The sequence below is a fragment of the Crotalus tigris genome, unplaced genomic scaffold, assembly GCF_016545835.1.
Source record: "Crotalus tigris isolate CLP2741 ecotype Arizona unplaced genomic scaffold, ASM1654583v1 scf7180000018371.15429387391:27106975, whole genome shotgun sequence".
NCBI lineage: Eukaryota > Metazoa > Chordata > Lepidosauria > Squamata > Viperidae > Crotalus > Crotalus tigris.
The window spans coordinates 5,030,923-5,043,764 of record NW_024096970.1 but is presented as its reverse complement, the minus strand read 5'-3'; the positions used below and the strand labels follow the sequence as shown (position 1 = coordinate 5,043,764).

Sequence of the window (12,842 nt, the reverse complement as noted above, 5' to 3'; positions counted from 1 at the left end):
CATCTTGAAAGAGAGGTAATGTTGCACAGTGGAATGTACCCTAGAGCCTGTTTGCTAAAACATTTTATTTCCCCATATGTAGTTATTGCTCTCAGGCCCCATAATAATGAAGTTGTGCTTACCAGAGCAGAAAAACAAGGCAGAAATCAAATAGATAAATATTTTCTGTACATACAGGTAGTCCTCGACTTATGTCCAAAATTGAGCCTAAAATTTCTGTTGCTAAGTGACACGTTTGTCAAGTGAATTTTGCCCCATTTTACGACCTTTCTTGCCACATTTGTTGAGTGAATCACTGCAGTTGTTAAGTTAGTCACGCAGTTTTTAAGTAAATCTGGATTCCCCATTGACTTTTCTTGTCCCAAGGATACAGCAACCATCATAAATATGAGTCAGTTGCCAAGTGTCTGAATTTTGATCATGTGATCATAGGGATGCCACAACAGTCATAAGTGTGAAAAATGGGCATAAGTCACTTTTTCAGTGTCGTCGTAACTAAACAAACTGTTGTAAGTCGAGGACTACCTGTATTATATGATTAAGTACTATAGATCAGTGGCACAGAATTGTATTTCTAGGAAAAAATATCAGACTGAACTTTGTATTTTACCATTTTTGTCCATATGGAGAACATATGCTCCAAGCATAATGTGAAAGTCACAAGAGAAATCCCATCAACTATTGCAGAACCTGTCCCTAAATCAGTCCCAAATCAGCCTCTATATGTGAACTGCTGTAGAGGCTTATTGTTTTCAAAATAAACATTATATATGCAATTGCCTTTTTAAATTGATGCAACTTTGAAATAATTCTTTAAAAATCTGACCAATAACCCTGGAACTGAAAGAGAAAAAAAAACAGGACAGGAAACACTCCAGACCCAGCTCCAGGTCAAAATGAGAGGGAATAATAATATTGTAACGTCATATAAGTATATAACAGAGCATATTTTAAAAAAAGAACAAATGGTGCTTCTCACATTACAGTTTTGTTTCATGGGAACATACTATTTTCCCATAGTTATGTGTGTGTAAATATACATATGCATAGACACATACAGAGTAGAATTTACATCTTTGAAGTTCAGTATAGGTTTTTGTATAACTATTTGAGACATAGTGACTTTTAGAAAAGTCACAGAACTAGCAGTATCACTTCCAAAAGTTTTAATAACCACCAAATGTTGCCAAAGAATTTTCTCCTCTGGTCATAAATAAATTGCCTCTTTTTGATGTAGAAAAATGAGCTTTAATAAAGAAGCATCAGGGCTTCTGCAAAGTTAAGCCCCGCATTACTAATTGATTAAACTGTATATCAACAAAGTGACTTTCAAAAGATTACAACATAGCCTCTCTCCACATTCCCCTAAAAAGTTTAGTAGCCAGCAGGAAACAGACTAGACTAAAGGAATATAAACTGACAGAACGTCCCATGGAGATGTGTACAAAGGTTCCCCAAGAATCAGTATAGGGATCAAGCTTTTAATTGTTTATAACAGTTCTGCAACCAGCGTTGAGTACCGAGGTGTCCACATTTGCTATGTGGAACAATTTGAACAAAAAGTGATGGCAATTATCTTCAGTTCTGCCAAACCTGAAATGCAGAGAACAGGTGGAAATATTAATACTTTTCCTCCATCTAACCGGAGGATTCAATTGGTGTCCAATTCCAAATTGCTGCATATTCTGGAACAGACAACGCCCCCCCCCCCAACAGTCCAACCACATTTCCAAATATACTGTGTTTGCCTAGTCCTTTTGCAAAAAAGCTGAGCAGCTGTTCTATAAAGAAGAGCTGCAAACTCACCAATCCACCATTTGTCTTGCATTTAAAAAAAACCCTCTTGTTTGCAGTCATGGTGAAAGGACAGTATGCTGGCAATTTTGCAACCAGGCCTTTTTCTTTTAATTGTCACTATGTTCACATGGTGTCGCAGAAGGCAGAATGAAGATGAGAAGAGAAATTCTGAATACAGCTGAACACTATAAACAAAGTGCTAAAATTTCCCTGTAGGAAGTCTGGGAAGGTGACACAGAGCTGAAGAAATACATCACACAAAAGGGGGGGGGGGAATTGCTAGCACCTTGTTCTGTGTACAAAACTGAGGTGGGGACCCTCAAATGGAGTGTCAGCTTACAGACTGGCTGCCCCTCTCTAAAAAAAAAGGGGGGAGAAAACCAAGATGAATTATTATCAATTTCAGCCCAATTTCCTTCATCAGGAGAAATGTGCGCTTGGAAACAGTTGCAAAGGCCTAAGAGTCAAAAAGTCCAGAATAATCTCTGCTGCTTTTCCAAGTGGAAGCAGCAAGAAGTCTGTGTGTCTTTGGTCACTGACCAAAATAAACAAATAAGCCAGAGGATGCTGCAAAGGGGGACTTGTGATGCTGTCAAAGTCCCCCACCCACTCTTTTAAATACAGTAAGTGAATTGCAATGTCAGCTGAAGCCCAGGAGCCAGAGTGAGGCAAAGGTTCTTCCCAATGGGAAAACACCACCCACAAGCTCTGTAGTACTGCAGCATTTCAGAGAGATGTAACATATTGAATGTGATTTTAGAAACATACCAACTGAACAAAACCAGAACTGGATCAGTTTCTTGACATAGTTGATGGCGTCAGATCACATATGTCCAAAGCTGACTGTAGATGGATGCATCTCCAGATGCCCCAAATGGGTACAGACGTATTAAATAATGGATGGTATTGAGAAACTGAATAGAATTAACATATTTCTTATGTGAGTGTGTATGATATAATGCTAGAATACATGAGAATGAGTGGTGGAAAACTCTGGAAAGTTAACAGGAAAGTATTGTGCAAAAATTCTTATAAAACCATAAATATCTAAAATGACTAACACATACCAACCAGACAATCCCACATATGGATTCATATAAAACATAAATACTAGAACTCCTGCAGAAATGATCCAGGAACATCACCCAAGCCACATGTGCTTCGTTTACTACTTCAGTCATGTGTAATAAGCTAAAAAAGCAATATATAGAGGAAAACATGTTTCTTATATACAAGCTGGATAATTACAATTGAAAAATACTCCAATTGAGCTCTCCATTGCCTACTAAATTATGAGAGCTATCTATTACCTTTTCCATCAGAGGCAAGATACCACTAAATTCCAGTTGCTGGAAAATACTAGTATAAGGAAACTACAGCTTGCTGATTTAACAGTGGAGAAACAGAATGATGCATTAAATGGGATATTGATGAAATCCAATACAGCGTTCTTGTATTCTTATGGTAAGAGGTATTATATCCCCATTTAAATTACAATAATTATTTTAATACATACATAAAAGTGTGCAAATATTATGCAAATTGTCATTTGTTATCCTTTCAAAAAAAGAAATGTAAAAGAAAATGAATAAAATGTTGTAAATTTGAGTTCTGAACTACTGCAATAGTTCTTGAAGAAAAATAACAAGTTGAACCAAAGCATGACATAAATCACAATGTAAGTGGAAGTATAATTGTGCATTCTCAGATTACATAGCATAGGATTAACAACTGATTTATCTTATTTGTCATTTGAATTAAAATCAGCATGATCCATATTATCATCAGAACATAGATATTGCAAAATAAGGTACACTACATTCTTACAAAATCATGGAAGACTGCATTTATAATTTCACAATTCAATGGCAATGAACCCCCCCCCCCGAAAATACAATATATTCATGTGTACACATTTACTAAAGAATAGAAAACAGATAATTTTTTCTAAAAAATAGAAAACAGGAAAAAATAATATAAAATAACCCAGCATTTTTGCAAGGGGGCAAATATATAAATACTGTTTTTTTTAATTAACATTGTACCATCCATTTGAAAGCATTTTTACATTCAGAAAATGAATGATTCCACCCATTCCCCACATACCCTACAACAGTGGTTCTCAACCTTTTTAATGCCGTGACCCCCCCAACCGGTCGTAAGTCAAGGACTAAACCGGTCGTAAGTCGAGGACTACCCAACTGGTCGTAAGTTGAGGACTTTCCCTGCCCGGGAGCGCCGCGCATGCATGGTGCTGCCCCCTGCGCCGGCCGGGGCGTAGCTGGCAAGCGGCAGAGACGGAGCAGGCCGACCACCAACTGGGCCACCAGCTGGCCCAGCCCAAGGGAGGTAAGGCACCCGCCGGAAAAGGGGAAAAAATGGCGGACAGCCTTGCTTGGCGACCCCCGTGAAATGGTCGATCGACCCCAAATGGGGTCGTGACCCATATGTTGAGAACCGCTGCCCTACAAGAACAAAAAGCAAAGCAACGTTGATTAAATTTTTTTCAGTTTAATAAATTCTTACCAAAGTGTAGCATCTTTGGAACTTGTTAGTGCTTTTAAGTCAGTTTGTGTGATGCAGCAGAATGCCACAAGAATGTTTAGAGGTATAGTATACTTTAATATAAATAGTTCATAACTTCAGATCCTAATGTTAAAACAGCTCAGTTAAATCTACATTCTCTCCTGGGCAAAACATGTCTCCTGTAGGGTCTATAATATTTTGTTTTTCATCTTTCCAGAGTTAGCTCTTCCTTCCATCCAGCAATGCAGATCTTCTTAAATTCCTTGCTCTTCTTAAATTCCTTGCTCCTATATTGGGTTTCCTGTGGTCCCATTTCTCTTGGCTGTTTCATTTCCATTTTCCACTCTTAATTCTATTTTTCAGTCATATTACTTTGTCCCAACTTCTTTGATTATTCTCTCTTAAAAATTCTGCCACAATATGCCATGTTTCCTAAAATTAAGGGCACTTTCAAGTGGGCTTTGACTCAGTCCTGTGTAGTACCATACTACTGGTAGCACCAGTGGAGAATCATTTTGTTTTTTTTTAAAGTTAATTGATCAATATCCAAAATTAGAAAACTGGTGCGTCTCCTGCCCCTACCTGCCATACTCTCAATGTGGCTCATCTAGCTTACTATTTCATCATAGACAACAGTGAAAACTTACAATAATTGATTACTACAGTTTAAATGCTAGGTTTCTTCCTCTTACTGTCTAAATTAACAGATGGTTGGCTAGTGTCTTGTTGGTGTTAGAGGAACCTGAAAATTGGATAACTTACTGGTCCCTCTCTTGTTGATCTTAGGCCTTAGTCCTCCAGGGTTTCATAGTGATTTGATATCCATCTTTACTCAGGCCACTTTTTTCCCCTTCACAATTAATGAGAAGAGGGAGAACTGGGGTGGAAGAGGGCACTAGCTAGATGCCTATTTCCACACTTCCTTATGGAGGGAGGAAGGTCAATACGAGTTATTCTTGCAACACTCAAATGAATTCAATCACAAGCCATTTTGGCAATGCCCCTGAGAGTTTGGGAAGTGTTTCAGGGATGAGAAAGGTAGCCACAAAAAAGAGTTCCAGGCTTGTCTTCTAATCTTAAGTGTTATGGCAGGATGAAAAGGCAAAATGGAACTTTTTACCCTAAGTTTTACCCTAAGTTTGAAAAAGCATTTTATTTTTAATTTGGTAGTTAGGATACTGCAAATTAGAACTTCCATTCTCCATTACTTTGCTTCCAAGACCCTATTGGCCTTCTGTAATGGCCTGCTTTTTCTCCCATTCACTAGACTGGATTGGCTGATGAACCTGTTCTGTAATGTTATTGTTGCCAGCTTTGATTGTTTGTTGATTATAAGTTGTTTTTGTTTTTTAAAACTATTTTTCAATTGTTGTATGCCACCAGGAGTCACAAATTATGAGGGGAGACTTTACAAATCTAGGGAGGGAAGGAAGAAAGAAAGGAGGAGGAAGGAATGAAAACCTCTAGGTCAGTGGTGGTGAACCTATGGCACGGGTGCCAGAGGCGGCACTCAGAGCCCTCTGTGAGCCCACGTACCGTTGCCCCAGCTTTGCCTCCCCCGACTCCCTCACCAGCAGCCCCCCCCAGAGGAGAGTCACCCCCAAGCGTGGCCCACGCAGAGTAGTGCAGCCAAGGACATGGCAGCCAGGCAGAGTAGACAAGACTCTGCCCTCACACCCCATCCTGCACAGTTGATGCTGCGGGGCGTGGGCAGAGGGAGTGGCCACCATGGCGCTGCTCAGTGATCTGTGGCAGGCCCTGGAGGGGGTGAGTGGCCCTGTGGGCAGGCAGGGTGGGGGTGGATCAAGGGTGGGGCAGGGAGTGGAGTGGGGGCGGGGCCAGTTTTTGGGCACTTGGTCTCTAAAAGGTTCACCATCGCTGCTCTAGGTAGTGTGTTTCAAACTTGGCAACTTTTAAGATTTGTGGAGTTCAACTTCCAGAATTCCCCAGCCAGCATATTCTGGACTCTACATCACCTGTTCAGAAAAATTGATTGCAGACCAGTGGCTTATTGGGGGGGGGGGAGGTTTATTTGGAGAAGTGCCCAAATGAGAGAAGAAATGAAAGAAAGCAGGAGAAGTAAAGTGTATTTAGATAGGTGGCAGGGAGTAATCTCACATTTGTTGCCCATTAAACTCTCACTTTTGTGATCATAAATGTAAACTTTAGTCCACCAAGATAATATCCACTTTCCAGCTTTCTGACAAGCCAGTATCCCCTTTATGAGAGTTGCCTAGCGGTCACTAACTACTACTTGCTATAACAATCCTCCGCACTGCTTGTGACTGGATCCACAGTGCTTGCAGAATCACCTAATTAATCCAAGCGGCAATCTGACTTCAACCCAACGACGCGGGTGGGCTTGGATTATAGCGATTGCTTTACAGAAATGCCGGCAGTCATTGTACTTTACGGGCGGCTGGAGCAAAATCGGATGCGAAACAGGAAGGTTGGGGGTAACCACAGACTGGATCTTCCCGAAGAGATGATTCATTGCAATCTTGCAATCCGAAGGCCAGTCAAGAAAGAGAAGAATATTCTCCGTAATAGTTCCATTTCCGTTTAATTGGATACCTCAGAGAGCCCTTTTACGAGACGCTGCGAGAGATACTGAAGCCGCCGCTGTTGCAGCTGATGTGACGCGCAAACGACCCCCCCCCTTTTTTTTCTTTTTTACATCCCCGCCTTCCCGTATAGAGCGCCTGCCAATAAGGACCGAAGCGTTTCCATCCACCCCAAAGTCGCTTCGCCATAGGCCGGCATGGGATGTCATTCTTGAGCCGCTTTCCCCGCTTTGGGAACTGACGCAGGGCTGAGGAGGCAAGGCAAGGCAGGATAGCGGAGTCCAGGCTCCAGCCGCGCGAGCTACCGAAGAGCAGCGCCAAAGCTGCGATGCTGCGGTTGCGCCATCTGTCAGGAGCCTGGGGGGCGGCGGCGGCGGCGGCGGCGGCGATGATAGTGGAAGGAGGGGAGGAGACTGACTGAGGCAGCTTTTCCTAAAGACTTGCATTTGGAAAAGAAAAGAAAGAAAAGGGAGGAAGCGGAGCCCTCCCGAACCCCATCTTCTCCGGACAAGCACCGCCAAGGCTGCCCACGCGCCGAACAAAGCTGCGGCCGCCCTCTTCGCCTCCGCGCCCCTCGCTGCTGAGGCAGGGACTTTTGACGCCCACCCGTTTCCTCCCCTCCGCGGTCTTTTCGGTCCTTGTGTTAGTAATAGCAAGCTCCGGAGCTGGCGGGAAGTGAGCGAGCGAAGGGACCTGGAGAGCATTTCACGAGGGACTCCCGCCTCCGCCCTTAGGATCCTGCAGAGAGGAGGAAAAACGAAGGGGAGGGGGCGTTGGTGAGAAGGGGGCTCTGCAGACCAAGTCCTGCTGCGTTTCAGGTAAGACCCAGAGCGACGCCCTCCCCCCCCCTTACACATAAACACACACACACACATATAATGACACGCCGCCCCGCCTTAGGGGAAAGGGAAGGAAGCGTGCGCCGGCTTTTGTGTGCTCGTGTTGGGTTTCTTTCCCTGCGCCCTGCTTTGTGCGCACTTCTTTGCTTGAAGTGCCTTTGAGCGTAATTGGCTCTTTCCTTCCTGCCTCCCCCCCCCCTCCTTCGGAGCTCCCTCCTGCAACCCCCGGGGCTATGTAGGAACCTACATTCCCGCAGGAGAATTGGAAAGGTGGCGGCGGTAATAGAAGCGTGGTAATTCGGAGTGGGTGGGGATGGGCCCAAAGAACGAGTGGCGGGGGAAGCCTACCCACCCGTATGAAGGGAAATCGCTTCCGTTCGCAGTGCAGGAAGGGTTAATTATGTCGTTGAATGTGGCTGGGTGGGGAGTGAGGATCCCCTAAAGAATTTTTAGATACAGATATACTTAATACCGTACATTTATACGTGTTCTCCTAAATGCACGTGAGAATTAAACCTCCAGCTTGGCTAAGACCACCGTGGCTAAGACTCACAAAGGGTGTAGTCCAAGTCCTAAGCACTAATGGTTGGGGGGGGGTCATTCACATTATTGTTGGGTAAGAGTACTCGTGCTATTTTGGGGACGGAAGTCCTTGAGAGGAAGACTTGGAGATTAGAAGTTTCTCTTCTCTAGATTTGGCTGATGATGTGTTGGCATGAAGGGTATCGCACCAGAAAGCGTTGGGTTAGTGTGACTTGCTGGCGAATTTGTGAGAGACCGGTTCTTGTGACCTGCTGATTAGGACTAATGGTGCCACATGACAACATGTTCAAAACTGGGTAATGCTTACAGATCTGCTGAGCTGAGGCTTTGTGAAATGAGGGCTTGCTGCTTCTGTGTGGCTGTGGTGTTCTGGAGTGGAACTTGTTCCCTTGGCCCATAAGAGAAGAAAGATGGATAATCCCTGATGGAGATGCATAGTGGTGTGAGAACATTAAATAGATAATGTTCTGTAGCTTGTGAATGTGGAAAAGAATGGTAATAACTCTGATGATGTAATCCTTTAATAATTGATGACTTTCCTGTTCAGCTGGGTTTTTCACACTCTAAAGTTTTTCTTCCTTTGGGGTCCTTTGCAAAAAAATCCTTTAGATCAGATCTCAGCCTCTCTAACTTGCACAAACTGAGTAATTTAGTAGTCTAAGGATGGGAGGAGCCATAGTGCTCCATGCCTGGGCTTTATGTTGCTGTAAGTTAACTGCAAAAAGAGGGAGTGGAAGAAATAGTAAAACGGTTCCTCCTCTTCAAATAATTTTTGCAGGATTTGTATAAGAGTGACAAAGAGAGGGCTTTAAGAGAAGAGATCGATAAAATGCTGAAGGGCACTGAAGTTTGAAAGGGGCTCTCATTTCCTCCTTTTGATTCTTCTTTCTCCTCCCAGGGGCTGCAATTCTCTTTCCTCAGGAGAGACCACTACTCTACTCTCATTTACTTCCCTTAAACATTTAGCCTTAATGAAGGATTCTAAATGCTCCACCGTGGCCTGCATTTTTGGTAGCTGCAATCTTAAAGGGCATTTAAACCATTTTTAAAAGGCTGTTTTTGTGGTGCACTTGAGTTTGATATAATGCTCTATCTGAAAAAAAAAATCAGAATTTTTCTAATTTAAAAATGAAGGAGTGATTCATGCAGGTGATTCAATTCATTCTGAGGTAGAATAATGCCAAAAGCATAGTCCTATTCATGCTGACTCAGAAACAAATCCTATTAAGTTTAATGGATTCAGGTGTATAAGACTGCAACTATAATGCACATAATAAAGGTGAAATAAAAGATACACACTCCATCTCTTTTATTCTCTCACCTCACCTTTAATACTGTGATGGATCGGAATCCTCCAAAAAAGAGAAACAGGTTTGGAAGATAACCACTTTCTAGGTACCTTCTACATTAGGGGTGTCAAACTGCCAGCCCATGGGCCAGATGCATCATAGCGAAACCGCTCCCACCCCATTGCTGGCAATGGCAAAAAAGTCATGATACGTAGTGACATATCACATGATGTTGCAAATTTGACGTCCCTGTTCTACATGAATTCTGGGAACTTCAATTCTCAGAATTCTCAGTATTGCTGGTTGAGAGTTCTGGGAACTCCAGTTTAGTCTGCCATATATAGAATTTAAAACCTCTGGTTTTCTCATTTTCAATTGCACATCCTTGTTTTATACTACCTAAGTAAGTAAATTATAGTGAACTGTTCTTTACAGCAGAATTACCACATGATGCCATTGTAAGAATTATACTAATTGTTGAATGCACTTGTGCTGATTTTTAAAAGATACAATCTACTAGTAAGGTATAATCATACATCCTGTAACTCTAGAATAAATTTAGTAAAATTAATTTTATTTGAATTATTTATAAGGCTGCCTATTTTAGCATATTGACTCTGGGTGACTAACAATTCATAAAAGAATACTTTTAGTTGCTTACTATTTAATATAATGAAGTTATTTTATAAATGGTCCTATTGTCCTTGTGTTAATAACTGTTACCTGAACAAATGTAAAGAGATGCTAATTCCACTTAAATATGTTCATTGCTTACACCAGGAGTGTCAAACTGCCGGCCTGTGGGCCGGTTGCATCATATGGAGGCCACGCCCACCCCAGCTCCAGCAATGCAAAAAAAGTCGCGATATATCACATGACGTGGCGAGTTTGACACCCGTGGCTTACACTGTCTGAGAGGGAAAAAGGCCAAAGCCTGCATTATAACCTCTGATATAGTACATGCACCTCAACATTTAAAAACAAAAATGACACAATAATAGAGATGCAACTGCAGTGGCCCCACTCGTTTCTCACTCCCTTCCCTAAACCTTTTTCCTGTTATCTGGGCTCAGAGAATAAGAGTGAATCTGGCTAAAGGAAAAGGAGTTATTGGAATGGGCATCTACAAGAACTGGCTGTTTTCATTAACATGGTGAAATCAACAATGTAGTGTTGTGCTGAAGATTCCACCCCTTTTGTTTGTTCATATGATATTTACAACACATGTATAAAGGTGGTTGGGTTTGCATCACAATGCCACGGTGCTGCTTATATCATTTTACACCAACACTTCTGAAATAAATCTCAAAACACTGTTATGGCCACAGCAACATGCAAGGGTTAGGTGATCACTATTTGTGACTTTGCTAGCTGGCTTCAGACAACACAGTCAATGGGGGAAGCCAGATTCATTTAACAGTGCATGATTCATTTAATGACCACAGCAAAACGACTCCTAAAATCAGGTGTGGTCACACAATGACTTAATTACTGCCTTGCTTAGCGATGGAAGTTCTGGTCACTGTTGTAATAAGTTGAGGTCTGCGTTTCACCACTACCTAACCTTGTAGGCTAGACTGGGAAACTAAAAAAAGATATCAACACCCAAGCCTCAGAAGAGTAAAAACCACTTCTATCCTGTTGCCAAGAAAACTGATTCCTATCGGAAGTAAATCTCAGCTCATATTTGTGTCATTACATTTAAATGGTGGGAAGAGGGTTTTAATTCTCCTCTCAATGATTGTATTTTCATGCTACAAACCTGAGACACACCCCAGTGCAGGAGTCTTCAAACCTGACCCTTTTATGCCTGCCTGAGGAATTCTGGGAGTTGAAGTTCACAAGTCATAAAAGGGCCAAGTTTGAAGATCCCTACCCCAGTGAATCAGTTCTCTGGAAATGATCATTTTAGTAAGAAGATCATCTGGCTCTTGACTGGCCTAAGCTTAGCTGTTCACTAACATACTAACTCTTGCATATTTAATTGAAAATATGGGAACAGCTATTGATTTTTTACATAGGTGAATGTAGATAGATATATCACATCACAAGTACGCTTCCACGAATTTATCTGCATTGTGTCCATTTATTTTTAATGAAATTATTTTTATAAAATAAGGGTTGAGATTTTAAAAACAATTTAATAATTGTAATGTAGTGCTTAAAATGCATGAAAACGTATGCATTGTAGAATTGTTTCTTAGGCTTGTTGTTGAAGAACCAATGAAGAATAGCTGCAGTTTTTCAGATAAACTAGTAGTACATAGACATCAACTCATTGACGTCTATAGCGCTAAGGTTACTAACTTTGTTTCATTATAATGAGCAACTTAGATATGATTATATTTGTTCCAAGGAACAACTTCACTTCACTTTTCTGTCCTACTTCAGAGGAAATGCTGCTGTATAGTAATTTCTTTAGAAGCATTGGCTGTATGAGACAATTTTGACAGGGCTGAATGTCTTTTGTAAGATTATGCTGTTTAATGGAAGAATTTGATAGTTGCAGCTGGGATATTAGTGCTGTTGGGAAGTAATTTAAAGAGCTGCTTCTCAGATTCATAATATTTCATTTATGCCTTCAAAATCTATTTTTGCAATGCTGATATACCATGTATTAATTTCTTTTGTTAGAATAGCAGTTCAGGAAACAATCTGAACATATGAGGATTCTGGCTTTCAGATTACAGTGAAAATTGTAGAACAGAAGTAATTTTGAACATCTCTATGAGCCATTGTCTCGCCCAGTTGAGGTAACATTTCTTGAGTGAGTGTAAATGGTTTTTCAAAGAATTCAATTCCAGAAAAGATGTATTCACTAATGTAATAGTAAAAATAAATAATTCGTATCCCATAAGGAAGATGGGTGGTAAAATTTCCTGACTAGATATCTTCCAGATATGTGGAACACCATATTCTGTTGAATATACAGATTTATGGGTGCACCTAGCTACCTTTAATATAGTTGCAAGGTAATACAGTACCAGTTGGGGAATACTGTACTAGCCTGGGGAATAATTTTATTTTTGCCAGCAAATAGTGCATACTTTTATGTGTGCATATCTTGTTACATTCAGACATGTTTTAGAGTTAAAAAAAATAAAACATTTCAGGATATCTGATGTCAAATCATTTTTTCCCTGACGTGTCCCTTAAATCCTTATCATTCAGCTCATTAGAAATGAGTCAATTCACATTTCCATTGGTACAGTCATGAGAATGAAGTGACTGTAATTTCCTTAACTGTTCCAAAGATGGACTTTTAATTATCAGTGGGACAAATG

The 12,842-nt window shown here is 41.1% G+C and overlaps 1 protein-coding gene across 8 annotated transcripts in view; it reads left to right on the top strand.

Annotated features, from left to right (window-relative positions):
• Window positions 1–7,042: 7,042 nt before the first annotated feature.
• The window catches only part of FYN (FYN proto-oncogene, Src family tyrosine kinase), a 125,583-nt gene continuing 119,783 nt past the window's right edge, over window positions 7,043–12,842 (top strand). For 7 of the 8 annotated variants that reach the window (XM_039351217.1, XM_039351216.1, XM_039351213.1 and 4 more), the window contains exon 1: window positions 7,043–7,705. The gene's annotated coding sequence lies outside the window, so the exon portion shown is untranslated. The remainder of the gene's footprint in view (window positions 7,706–12,842) is intronic. The other variant, XM_039351219.1, reaches the window with a different exon arrangement.